The sequence below is a fragment of the Hippoglossus stenolepis genome, chromosome 21 (genome assembly GCF_022539355.2).
Source record: "Hippoglossus stenolepis isolate QCI-W04-F060 chromosome 21, HSTE1.2, whole genome shotgun sequence".
NCBI lineage: Eukaryota > Metazoa > Chordata > Actinopteri > Pleuronectiformes > Pleuronectidae > Hippoglossus > Hippoglossus stenolepis.
Window position 1 is genome coordinate 3,255,308 of NC_061503.1, and position 14,574 is coordinate 3,269,881.

A 14,574-nucleotide genomic window follows, 5' to 3' on the forward strand; every position below is an offset into this window, starting at 1 on the left:
CTGTGGAAGGTGTCCAATCAGATTTGTCCTGTTGTCCCAACCCCAGTGGAATTATGATGGAATTACACTGTCAATCAAAATCAGCTTCACAGTCAAATCTTAGCATCTGGTTGCTATGGTGATGAAAACACCAACTGATGAGAGAGAGAGAGACATTATCAGTCACCATAGCAACCAGATGCTTACATTTGAATTTGAATCTGAATTTGATTGGCAGTGACAGCTGTTGTCTTTTTGACTTTGCCTTAAATACTGTAGTTAGAATTAGCATCACACTATCACGTATAACTCATTCATTTAAATAGCAACATTAAATGACAAGAATACGACAGGAATCAATATAAGCAGCAGAAAACACAAGACGAGCCGTCAACAATGTTCTCACATTTGTTAGGAAAGCAACCACCATCTTGAAAACCAGTTGGTGCAACTCAAGGGGTTTATCCCATTTGAATAAATACATTTCACAACAACCAGCACAGAAACCAGCACATTATCAACATTTAACAGCAGCAGGTAACAGCAGCAGCTTCATATTTTAAAGTAGCATCATTTCAAACTTGAATTATGAGCCTGAATTGTAGAGGTTAGCATGCTGGATAAATACAGAGTTCAAGAGAGGGAGACATGACTTACCTCACACAAGGTCAGAGTGCAATAATAAACTTTCTTCAACTTTAACAGCATTAAAGGCAGAGTCAAAAAGACAACAGCCAATCAGAGGTCTCCTTTGGAAGGTGTCCAATCAGATTTGTCCTGCTGTCCCAACCCCAGTGGAATTATGATGGAATTACACTGTCAATCAAAACACCAACTGATGAGAGAGAGAGAGAGAGAGAGAGAGAGAGAGAGAGAGACATCATCAGTCACCATAGCAACCAGATGCTTACATTTGAATTTGAATCTGAATTTGATTGGCAGTGACAGCTGTTGTCTTTTTGACTTTGTCTTAAATACTGTAGTTAGAATTAGCATCACACTATCACGTATCACTCATTCATTTAAATAGCAACATTAAATGACAAGAATACCACAGGAATCAATATAAGCAGCAGAAAACACAAGACGACGTCAACAATGTTCCCACATTTGTTATGAAAGCAACAACCCTCTTGAAAACCAGTTTGTGCAACTCAAGGGGTTTATCCCATTTGAATAAATACATTTCACAACAACCAGCACAGAAACCAGCACATTATCAACATTTAACAGCAGCAGGTAACAGCAGCAGCTTCATATTTTAAAGTAGCATCATTTCAAACTTGAATTATGAGCCTGAATTGTAGAGGTTAGCATGCTGGATAAATAAAGAGTTCAAGAGAGGGAGACATGACTTACCTCACAAAAGGTCAGAGTGCAATAAGAAACTTTCTTCAACTTTACCAGCATTAAAGGCAGAGTCAAAAAGACAACAGCCAATCAGAGGTCTCCTGTGGAAGGTGTCCAATCAGATTTGTCCTGTTGTCCCAACCCCAGTGGAATTATGATGGAATTACACTGTCAATCAAAATCAGCTTCACAGTCAAATCTTAGCATCTGGTTGCTATGGTGATGAAAACACCAACTGATGAGAGAGAGAGAGACATTATCAGTCACCATAGCAACCAGATGCTTACATTTGAATTTGAATCTGAATTTGATTGGCAGTGACAGCTGTTGTCTTTTTGACTTTGCCTTAAATACTGTAGTTAGAATTAGCATCACACTATCACGTATAACTCATTCATTTAAATAGCAACATTAAATGACAAGAATACGACAGGAATCAATATAAGCAGCAGAAAACACAAGACGAGCCTTAACAATGTTCCACATTTGTTATGAAAGCAACCACCATCTTGAAAACCAGTTGGTGCAACTCAAGGGTTTATCCCATTTGAATAAATACATTTCACAACAACCAGCACAGAAACCAGCACATTATCAACATTTAACAGCAGCAGGTAACAGCAGCAGCTTCATATTTTAAAGTAGCATCATTTCAAACTTGAATTATGAGCCTGAATTGTAGAGGTTAGCATGCTGGATAAATACAGAGTTCAAGAGAGGGAGACATGACTTACCTCACACAAGGTCAGAGTGCAATAAGAAACTTTCTTCAACTTTAACAGCATTAAAGGCAGAGTCAAAAAGACAACAGCCAATCAGAGGTCTCCTTTGGAAGGTGTCCAATCAGATTTGTCCTGTTGTCCCAACCCCAGTGGAATTATGATGGAATTACACTGTCAATCAAAACACCAACTGATGAGAGAGAGAGAGAGAGAGAGAGAGAGAGAGAGAGAGACATCATCAGTCACCATAGCAACCAGATGCTTACATTTGAATTTGAATCTGAATTTGATTGGCAGTGACAGCTGTTGTCTTTTTGACTTTGTCTTAAATACTGTAGTTAGAATTAGCATCACACTATCACGTATCAGTCATTCATTTAAATAGCAACATTAAATGACAAGAATACCACAGGAATCAATATAAGCAGCAGAAAACACAAGACGAGCCGTCAACAATGTTCCCACATTTGTTATGAAAGCAACCACCCTCTTGAAAACCAGTTTGTGCAACTCAAGGGGTTTATCCCATTTGAATAAATACATTTCACAACAACCAGCACAGAAACCAGCACATTATCAACATTTAACAGCAGCAGGTAACAGCAGCAGCTTCATATTTTAAAGTAGCATCATTTCAAACTTGAATTATGAGCCTGAATTGTAGAGGTTAGCATGCTGGATAAATAAAGAGTTCAAGAGAGGGAGACATGACTTACCTCACAAAAGGTCAGAGTGCAATAAGAAACTTTCTTCAACTTTACCAGCATTAAAGGCAGAGTCAAAAAGACAACAGCCAATCAGAGGTCTCCTGTGGAAGGTGTCCAATCAGATTTGTCCTGTTGTCCCAACCCCAGTGGAATTATGATGGAATTACACTGTCAATCAAAATCAGCTTCACAGTCAAATCTTAGCATCTGGTTGCTATGGTGATGAAAACACCAACTGATGAGAGAGAGAGAGACATTATCAGTCACCATAGCAACCAGATGCTTACATTTGAATTTGAATCTGAATTTGATTGGCAGTGACAGCTGTTGTCTTTTTGACTTTGCCTTAAATACTGTAGTTAGAATTAGCATCACACTATCACGTATAACTCATTCATTTAAATAGCAACATTAAATGACAAGAATACCACAGGAATCAATATAAGCAGCAGAAAACACAAGACGAGCCGTCAACAATGTTCTCACATTTGTTATGAAAGCAACCACCATCTTGAAAACCAGTTGGTGCAACTCAGGGGGTTTATCCCATTTGAATAAATACATTTCACAACAACCAGCACAGAAACCAGCACATTATCAACATTTAACAGCAGCAGGTAACAGCAGCAGCTTCATATTTTAAAGTAGCATCATTTCAAACTTGAATTATGAGCCTGAATTGTAGAGGTTAGCATGCTGGATAAATACAGAGTTCAAGAGAGGGAGACATGACTTACCTCACACAAGGTCAGAGTGCAATAAGAAACTTTCTTCAACTTTAACAGCATTAAAGGCAGAGTCAAAAAGACAACAGCCAATCAGAGGTCTCCTTTGGAAGGTGTCCAATCAGATTTGTCCTGCTGTCCCAACCCCAGTGGAATTATGATGGAATTACACTGTCAATCAAAACACCAACTGATGAGAGAGAGAGAGAGAGAGAGAGAGAGAGAGAGAGAGAGAGAGAGAGACATCATCAGTCACCATAGCAACCAGATGCTTACATTTGAATTTGAATCTGAATTTGATTGGCAGTGACAGCTGTTGTCTTTTTGACTTTGCCTTAAATACTGTAGTTAGAATTAGCATCACACTATCACGTATCACTCATTCATTTAAATAGCAACATTAAATGACAAGAATACCACAGGAATCAATATAAGCAGCAGAAAACACAAGACGAGCCGTCAACAATGTTCCCACATTTGTTATGAAAGCAACCACCATCTTGAAAACCAGTTGGTGCAACTCAAGGGGTTTATCCCATTTGAATAAATACATTTCACAACAACCAGCACAGAAACCAGCACATTATCAACATTTAACAGCAGCAGGTAACAGCAGCAGCTTCATATTTTAAAGTAGCATCATTTCAAACTTGAATTATGAGCCTGAATTGTAGAGGTTAGCATGCTGGATAAATACAGAGTTCAAGAGAGGGAGACATGACTTACCTCACACAAGGTCAGAGTGCAATAAGAAACTTTCTTCAACTTTAACAGCATTAAAGGCAGAGTCAAAAAGACAACAGCCAATCAGAGGTCTCCTTTGGAAGGTGTCCAATCAGATTTGTCCTTTGTCCCAACCCCAGTGGAATTATGATGGAATTACACTGTCAATCAAAACACCAACTTGAGAGAGAGAGAGAGAGAGAGAGAGAGAGAGAGAGAGAGAGAGAGAGAGAGAGAGAGAGAGAGACATCATCAGTCACCATAGCAACCAGATGCTTACATTTGAATTTGAATCTGAATTTGATTGGCAGTGACAGCTGTTGTCTTTTGACTTTGCCTTCTTAAATACTGTAGTTAGAATTAGCATCACACTATCACGTATCACTCATTCATTTAAATAGCAACATTAAATGACAAGAATACCACAGGAATCAATATAAGCAGCAGAAAACACAAGACGAGCCGTCAACAATGTTCTCACATTTGTTATGAAAGCAACCACCATCTTGAAAACCAGTTGGTGCAACTCAAGGGTTTATCCCATTTGAATAAATACATTTCACAACAACCAGCACAGAAACCAGCACATTATCAACATTTAACAGCAGCAGGTAACAGCAGCAGCTTCATATTTTAAAGTAGCATCATTTCAAACTTGAATTATGAGCCTGAATTGTAGAGGTTAGCATGCTGGATAAATAAAGAGTTCAAGAGAGGGAGACATGACTTACCTCACAAAAGGTCAGAGTGCAATAAGAAACTTTCTTCAACTTTACCAGCATTAAAGGCAGAGTCAAAAAGACAACAGCCAATCAGAGGTCCCCTTGTGAAGGGTGTCCAATCAGATTTGTCCTGTTGTCCCAACCCCAGTGGAATTATGATGGAATTACACTGTCAATCAAAATCAGCTCACAGTCAACTATATCTGGTTGCTATGGTGAGAAAGACACCAACTGATGAGAGAGAGAGAGACATCATCAGTCACCATAGCAACCAGATGCTTACATTTGAATTTGAATCTGAATTTGATTGGCAGTGACAGCTGTTGTCTTTTTGACTTTGCCTTAAATACTGTAGTTAGAATTAGCATCACACTATCACGTATAACTCATTCATTTAAATAGCAACATTAAATGACAAGAATACCACAGGAATCAATATAAGCAGCAGAAAACACAAGACGAGCCGTCAACAATGTTCCCACATTTGTTATGAAAGCAACCACCATCTTGAAAACCAGTTGGTGCAACTCAAGGGGTTTATCCCATTTGAATAAATACATTTCACAACAACCAGCACAGAAACCAGCACATTATCAACATTTAACAGCAGCAGGTAACAGCAGCAGCTTCATATTTTAAAGTAGCATCATTTCAAACTTGAATTATGAGCCTGAATTGTAGAGGTTAGCATGCTGGATAAATACAGAGTTCAAGAGAGGGAGACATGACTTACCTCACACAAGGTCAGAGTGCAATAAGAAACTTTCTTCAACTTTACCAGCATTAAAGGCAGAGTCAAAAGACAACAGCCAATCAGAGGTCTCTTTGGAAGGTGTCCAATCAGATTTGTCCTGTTGTCCCAACCCCAGTGGAATTATGATGGAATTACACTGTCAATCAAAACCAACTTGAGAGAGAGAGAGAGAGAGAGAGAGAGAGAGAGAGAGAGAGAGAGAGAGAGAGAGAGAGAGAGACATCATCAGTCACCATAGCAACCAGATGCTTACATTTGAATTTGAATCTGAATTTGATTGGCAGTGACAGCTGTTGTCTTTTTGACTTTGCCTTAAATACTGTAGTTAGAATTAGCATCACACTATCACGTATAACTCATTCATTTAAATAGCAACATTAAATGACAAGAATACCACAGGAATCAATATAAGCAGCAGAAAACACAAGACGAGCCGTCAACAATGTTCCCACATTTGTTATGAAAGCAACCACCATCTTGAAAACCAGTTGGTGCAACTCAAGGGGTTTATCCCATTTGAATAAATACATTTCACAACAACCAGCACAGAAACCAGCACATTATCAACATTTAACAGCAGCAGGTAACAGCAGCAGCTTCATATTTTAAAGTAGCATCATTTCAAACTTGAATTATGAGCCTGAATTGTAGAGGTTAGCATGCTGGATAAATAAAGAGTTCAAGAGAGGGAGACATGACTTACCTCACAAAAGGTCAGAGTGCAATAAGAAACTTTCTTCAACTTTACCAGCATTAAAGGCAGAGTCAAAAAGACAACAGCCAATCAGAGGTCTCCTGTGGAAGGTGTCCAATCAGATTTGTCCTGTTGTCCCAACCCCAGTGGAATTATGATGGAATTACACTGTCAATCAAAATCAGCCACAGTCAAATCTTAGCATCTGGTTACAGAGAAAGACACCAACTGAGAGAGAGAGAGACATTATCAGTCACCATAGCAACCAGATGCTTACATTTGAATTTGAATCTGAATTTGATTGGCAGTGACAGCTGTTGTCTTTTGACTTTGCCTTAAATACTGTAGTTAGAATTAGCATCACACTATCACGTATAACTCATTCATTTAAATAGCAACATTAAATGACAAGAATACCACAGGAATCAATATAAGCAGCAGAAAACACAAGACGAGCGTCAACAATGTTCCCACATTTGTTATGAAAGCAACCACCATCTTGAAAACCAGTTGGTGCAACTCAAGGGTTTTCCCATTTGAATAAATACATTTCACAACAACCAGCACAGAAACCAGCACATTATCAACATTTAACAGCAGCAGCGGTAACAGCAGCAGCTTCATATTTTAAAGTAGCATCATTTCAAACTTGAATTATGAGCCTGAATTGTAGAGGTTAGCATGCTGGATAAATACAGAGTTCAAGAGAGGGAGACATGACTTACCTCACACAAGGTCAGAGTGCAATAATAAACTTTCTTCAACTTTAACAGCATTAAAGGCAGAGTCAAAAAGACAACAGCCAATCAGAGGTCTCCTTTGGAAGGTGTCCAATCAGATTTGTCCTGCTGTCCCAACCCCAGTGGAATTATGATGGAATTACACTGTCAATCAAAACACCAACTGATGAGAGAGAGAGAGAGAGAGAGAGAGAGAGAGAGAGAGAGAGAGAGAGAGAGACATCATCAGTCACCATAGCAACCAGATGCTTACATTTGAATTTGAATCTGAATTTGATTGGCAGTGACAGCTGTTGTCTTTTTGACTTTGCCTTAAATACTGTAGTTAGAATTAGCATCACACTATCACGTATAACTCATTCATTTAAATAGCAACATTAAATGACAAGAATACCACAGGAATCAAGATAAGCAGCAGAAAACACAAGACGAGCCGTCAACAATGTTCTCACATTTGTTATGAAAGCAACCACCATCTTGAAAACCAGTTGGTGCAACTCAAGGGGTTTATCCCATTTGAATAAATACATTTCACAACAACCAGCACAGAAACCAGCACATTATCAACATTTAACAGCAGCAGGTAACAGCAGCAGCTTCATATTTTAAAGTAGCATCATTTCAAACTTGAATTATGAGCCTGAATTGTAGAGGTTAGCATGCTGGATAAATACAGAGTTCAAGAGAGGGAGACATGACTTACCTCACACAAGGTCAGAGTGCAATAAGAAACTTTCTTCAACTTTAACAGCATTAAAGGCAGAGTCAAAAAGACAACAGCCAATCAGAGGTCTCCTTTGGAAGGTGTCCAATCAGATTTGTCCTGCTGTCCCAACCCCAGTGGAATTATGATGGAATTACACTGTCAATCAAAATCAGCTTCACAGTCAAATCTTAGCATCTGGTGCTATGGTGATGAAAGACACCAAGAGAGAGAGAGAGAGACATTATCAGTCACCATAGCAACCAGATGCTTACATTTGAATTTTAATCTGAATTTGATTGGCAGTGACAGCTGTTGTCTTTTTGACGTTGCCTTAAATACTGTAGTTAGAATTAGCATCACACTATCACGTATAACTCATTCATTTAAATAGCAACATTAAATGACAAGAATACGACAGGAATCAATATAAGCAGCAGAAAACACAAGACGAGCCGTCAACAATGTTCTCACATTTGTTTGGAAAGCAACCACCATCTTGAAAACCAGTTGGTGCAACTCAAGGGTTTATCCCATTTGAATAAATACATTTCACAACAACCAGCACAGAAACCAGCACATTATCAACATTTAACAGCAGCAGGTAACAGCAGCAGCTTCATATTTTAAAGTAGCATCATTTCAATCTTGAATTATGAGCCTGAATTGTAGAGGTTAGCATGCTGGATAAATACAGAGTTCAAGAGAGGGAGACATGACTTACCTCACACAAGGTCAGAGTGCAATAATACACTTTCTTCAACTTTAACAGCATTAAAGGCAGAGTCAAAAGACAACAGCCAATCAGAGGTCTCCTTTGGAAGGTGTCCAATCAGATTTGTCCTGTTGTCCCAACCCCAGTGGAATTATGATGGAATTACACTGTCAATCAAAACCAACTTGAGAGAGAGAGAGAGAGAGAGGGAGAGAGAGATAGAGAGAGAGAGAGAGAGAGAGACACATCATCAGTCACCATAGCAACCAGATGCTTACATTTGAATTTGAATCTGAATTTGATTGGCAGTGACAGCTGTTGTCTTTTGACTTTGCCTTAAATACTGTAGTTAGAATTAGCATCACACTATCACGTATCACTCATTCATTTAAATAGCAACATTAAATGACAAGAATACCACAGGAATCAATATAAGCAGCAGAAAACACAAGACGACCAACAATTTCCCACATTTGTATGAAAGCAACCACCATCTTGAAAACGAGTTGGTGCAACTCAAGGGGTTTATCCCATTTGAATAAATACATTTCACAACAACCAGCACAGAAACCAGCACATTATCAACATTTAACAGCAGCAGCTAACAGCAGCAGCTTCATATTTTAAAGTAGCATCATTTCAAACTTGAATTATGAGCCTGAATTGTAGAGGTTAGCATGCTGGATAAATACAGAGTTCAAGAGAGGGAGACATGACTTACCTCACACAAGGTCAGAGTGCAATAAGAAACTTTCTTCAACTTTACCAGCATTAAAGGCAGAGTCAAAAAGACAACAGCCAATCAGAGGTCTCCTGTGGAAGGTGTCCAATCAGATTTGTCCTGCTGTCCCAGCCCCAGTGGAATTATGATGGAATTACACTGTCAATCAAAATCAGCTTCAAAGTCAAATCTTAGCATCTGGTTGCTATGGTGATGAAAACACAGAAACATGAGCATCATCAGTCACCATAGCAACCAGATGCTTACATTTGAATTTGAATCTGAATACCAAAACAAAAAAAATACCACCTGCAGCAACGCGCCAAGGGAGAGCCTCTGAAGGACATGGCGCTTTTTACAAGGGCCAGGCTCTCTGTGCAGCCCCTCACCACTGGTAGGTAAAGAAACGTGCACTTTATCACTTTAATTCAATTACGAACTCATGGACTAGTTGTGAACTTGCCCTGTTTTTGTCTCTACAGAGGAGTTTGACTTTGTCCTGAGTTTGGAGGACAAGGAGCCACTGTGAAACTGGAGCCTGGTTGACCATCAGTCCAGTGTTTATGCTAATCAGTGTAAAATAATTTTATTTGTGTGTGTTTTTTTTCCTAAGTATTATTAAATGCGTTTTTTGTCTAATTCTGTCTCCCATGCAGATTTTATTTCCCTCTGATTGAAACAGAGCCAGATAACCTCTGCAGTTATCTTCAGCTACTTGGCGTCAAATCGCTTAAAACACATTTATTAACACTGGAGAAATTCTTTATAGCTCTTATAATGTATTTGTAAGCAGATGCAAGTGACTCTTATTGAATCTGTCAACAACTGTAACATCATGTGAAGTTTGCACATAGCAGCCTGTATTTATTTTAGGAAAGACTTAGTGTAAACAATGGTTTTGAATAAATGTAACTAAGTTCACTCACATCTAAAAGACGATGACTTGACTATAACCATAAAATAAACAGTGATATAAACTTTCTATCGCTGCTTGTAGTTTTGTTTAAACTGTAAATAAATACTAGTATCATAATACTGTGTACAAATGGCCTTTAATGGTAAAGAAATATTCTGCAGACTATCACCTGCAGAGGGCGCCAAATCCTGTGTAAAACGGAAACTCCTGATAAGACATGAAAGTGAGGAGAACTGGGTGTTGTTTATACTGCTGTGGTTTCAAGTTGATCAAAAGTTCAGGATTCATGAGTCCCATGCTCTTTATATACAGTCTATGGTTCCATGTTGTCATTACTCCTGGTTGGCGAATACAAATTAAAATAAAATGTGAAAGGAGGAATGTACCATAAAGTTAAAAACAACCAAATATAGATTAAAAAACAAATAGATATAAAGTGCAAGAGTCAGTAGATTGTTCACAATAAAATATAGTGAGAATGTTATTAACATTTTAAAGTTACACTAGGATTGTCTTTATTATTATTTGTCATTGGATTCATTGAGTTTCTTGTTTTCTGTGTCCCACATTGTCAATCTCAACTCCCTTTCTAAATCCATAATTTGACCTAATGTCCAATTTTGGAGGAATGAGTGTGCTTGCTTTTTATAGTTTACAATTATGCTGAATGATTGTGTGCAACTATGCATGTTGTCGCACATGTTCTCCCCAACTGTCACTATAGAAATAAATTGCATGCACATAGAATCATTAATAAATCCAAGAATAACAACAGATGATATCTGTTGATATAAATATCAGATCTATTTTTAATTGTATTTATATATCCCATTGGTTGTCTTGGATGATTGTGTCATACTATACATTATAGCTAAGGTGTTCTTCACTGCTTTGGAAAAGGGTGGGCCTTTTGGCCCCAGAATTTCTCCTCTCATGCCATTTTCCTTTTTTAAGTCCTGGGTTTGTTTGCTCTCTTTAGGTTTCGACCTAGAGATTCTTGACAGTGGCTTGGTGGTATTAGCAGAGGTAGATTGCTTTGTTCTGTAAGCTGCAGCTAACTTTTGCAACTTGTTGCAGCTGACCTTTGCAGCCCGTTGCCTCTTAGCAGTTGTGGTCTCAGCTACGGTAGAAACAGGTGGACCTGCTGACCCCAGTATTGGTTCTCTCATGCCAGCTGCTGTGGGCTTTCCTTTGTTAGATTTCTTATGGTTCTCAATCTTCTTGGAGTTATTAGCCCATTGAATGGTACTGGTCTCCTCATGGTTTAAGTCCTTGGTTGGTTTGCTCTTCTGAGGTTGAGCGCTAGAGATTCTTGACAGTGGCTGGTTGGTATTAGCAGAGGTAGGTTGCTTTGTTCTGTCAGCTGGAGCTGACTTTTGCCGCTTGTTGTAGCTGAACTTTGCAGCCTGTTGCCTCTTAGCAGTTGTGGTCTCAGCTACTGTAGAAATGGGTGGGCCTGCTGGCCCTAGATTTGGTTCTCTCATGCCGGCTGCTGTGGGCTTTTCTTTGTTAGATTTCTTTTGGTGTTCAATCTTCTTGGAGTTAGCCCATTGAATGGTATTCATCTCCTTACGGTTTAAGTCCTGTTTTTTTTTACTCTTCTGAGGTTTTGCCTCGGAAATTCTTGACAGTGGCTGTGTGGTATTAGCAGAGGTAGGTGGCTTTGTTCTGTAAGCTGCAGCTGACTTTTGCAGCTTGTTGCAGCTGAACTTTGCAGCCTGTTGCCTCTTAGCAGTTGTGGTATCAGCTACTATAGAAATGGGTGGGCCTGCTGGCCCCGGAATTTGTCTTCTCATGCCGGCTGCTGTGGGCTTTTTCTTTGTTAGATTTCCTGCAGCCTTTGTGCATTACCGCCATCTACTGTGTCCTTGTCTTTGTTCTAACCCTAACCCTAAATAATTAGCTTTAATGTCTTTGACTCTGTCAGTTGTCCTTGAGCACATAATGTCTTTGATGTGATGTGCTCTATTTCAGAATGGACATGATGGTGTTTTGGTGCAATACAATTTTTTTTTTATTGAATTTGCAGGCAGTGTCGGATATAAAATTATTATTATACCACCTTAAATTGATCAGAGGTAGAAGTCATTCAGGAGAGACCTGACTTCTAGGATGAGGTGTGGCTTGTGTTTAGTGGACTGTTGATATCAATTTTATCAAGAGATCGACGATGAACGTTTGGTAGAGCTTTAAATAACTTTTGCTTCACATTAGATGATTTCAAGACACACATCAAAAAATGTCCTCTTAAAACCTACTTAGTTTTTACGAAGATTCTGAAATTCACGAATATTTTCTTCTCTAGGATTTGTTTTTATGTAAGAACAGAATCTACACACACTCAACGAGGGCTCTTACGCACACTTGACTACTGACTACTTGTGTAAAATGTAATCCTTTCACATTACGTTTTAATTGAAGAAAAAACAACAAATTAAAATTATATTTTATCATTTTTAATATTTTGCTGGTATGTGTTTATTGTTTAGAAATGATCTCAAGACTGGAAAGCATCATCATTTTAACTTTTGCAAATTTGTATTTGACATGGACATATCGAGGAGAATCAAAATCGTCAACCATCTTTAGGTGTTACATGCTGCTGTTTACTTATTAAATGTGTCACATGTTCCATGGTTTTACAGCTTCAGCTTTTACTAAAAATTTTCCATCCAATTGTAGCCTGTTAATTCTGAAAACCAAGTTCAATTGTGATTCTGAGACGAGAAATGATCCAGATCAGAGCATGGCTTGGGCCACATGATTCTGTCTGAATGGTCCGAGCCCGAGGCAGTTTAAGTGACCTGCACTGAGTTAGTGTTACTCTGTGCCTGACACATGATTACAGACATGTGCAGTGTAAAACATCAGCCCAGCTAACATGACCGACCCGATCATTTCTATTTACTCATCTCATTCATAGAAAATTCTGTATTTGCACATTGATCAAGAAAAAAACAAGTCTATCTTTATTCCGGTGACAGCATTTATATATTTCCAATTCTCTCTCCAAATCCTGATTCATCAAGGTTTGGCTTTGTACCACTGTGTAAAAAACCCCCCCGAAATACTGATAAAACAACACAAAGTTACACAGTGATGTTTTTGATGTACAGGTGTAATCACACACCGTGTAGCAGATTTCAATCTTCTGTCTCATCAACAAATAACACATTAAGAATTAAAGTAATGAAAAACTTATCGATGTAGATTTTATGTCTCAAGGAATAAATCAACCTTTGCATGTTATATGTGAATGTAGTGTACAGACTTTGGTACCTTTCATACATACAATACCACCCAAAGCTCTTTCAAAATAAAAGCAGTAAAAACAATAACCAATGTATTGCTGTGAGTGGAGGGGTGGGACACACAAAGCAAAAATAAAGAAATAATTAAAGAGTACAAAGAATGAAAGCAGTTTTGATTTAGATTTTTAAGTATATGTTTCTTTAACAACAGAACACTTTATTGGTAAATTAAATTCAATGAGATTAAACCTTGTTCAAACACATAAGGAGATGGGTATTATGCACTTTATATAAATAAATTTAGTAAAAAAACAAAACATTTGAGCTGAAATTATGACCTTTTCTTTTACTTGTATCTAGTGTTTTATAATCTAATGGTTTTAGTATTGATATAAATTTATTATTATCATTATTACTAGTGCAGTGCCCGTGCTAAACCTGCATGTTCTCTTGTCCTGTGGTAATGCTCCGGATCGTCTTAGCTCATCTTATTAAGGCAATACAGAGGAAAATGTGATTCATTGTCCACCTCTCTTAATTTGCACAGCTCATACAACCAGTGATGTTTTTAAAAATCAAACAACTTTGAGGGCCAGAGGAAGGATTCCTGCTCTCAGCTGTTTTACTAAAGACGTTTGACTCCTTTGTAAGTTTGTCTGTAACGTAAGATTCAGTGCTATAAGTCTGAGCTACTTCAGAATTATTCCTTGTCTTTAGTGAGTCCTCCTCAAACAGTTCTACAATATACTGTCACTATTTATTATTTGTGTGCTGGACGTTGTGTGCAGAGCTTTTTATAAACAGTCTATGGTGCAGATTGAAGTTAGAAAACTTTGTGTTCATCCTTCACCTGGAATTAGTAGGTAGATTAGTTGTATTCTATTTTATCAACATTTTACTGTGAGTCATTATTTTATTCAATTTCTCTGTTTAACTATAATCAATTCATCTTTTGAAGTAGTTTTTTTTCCCTCAAACTATCCTACATGTTTATCACTCAAAAGCATTTTAATTTGTATTTTATTTGTTTGAAAGGTGTTATCCAGTATATCTACTGCAAATAGACTGATGTGTAAAAAGAGTTCATCAGACCATCTCTGTTTGCTGTAAGCACCTTGACGTGACACTAGCTGCTACTATCCTGCGGCTGTG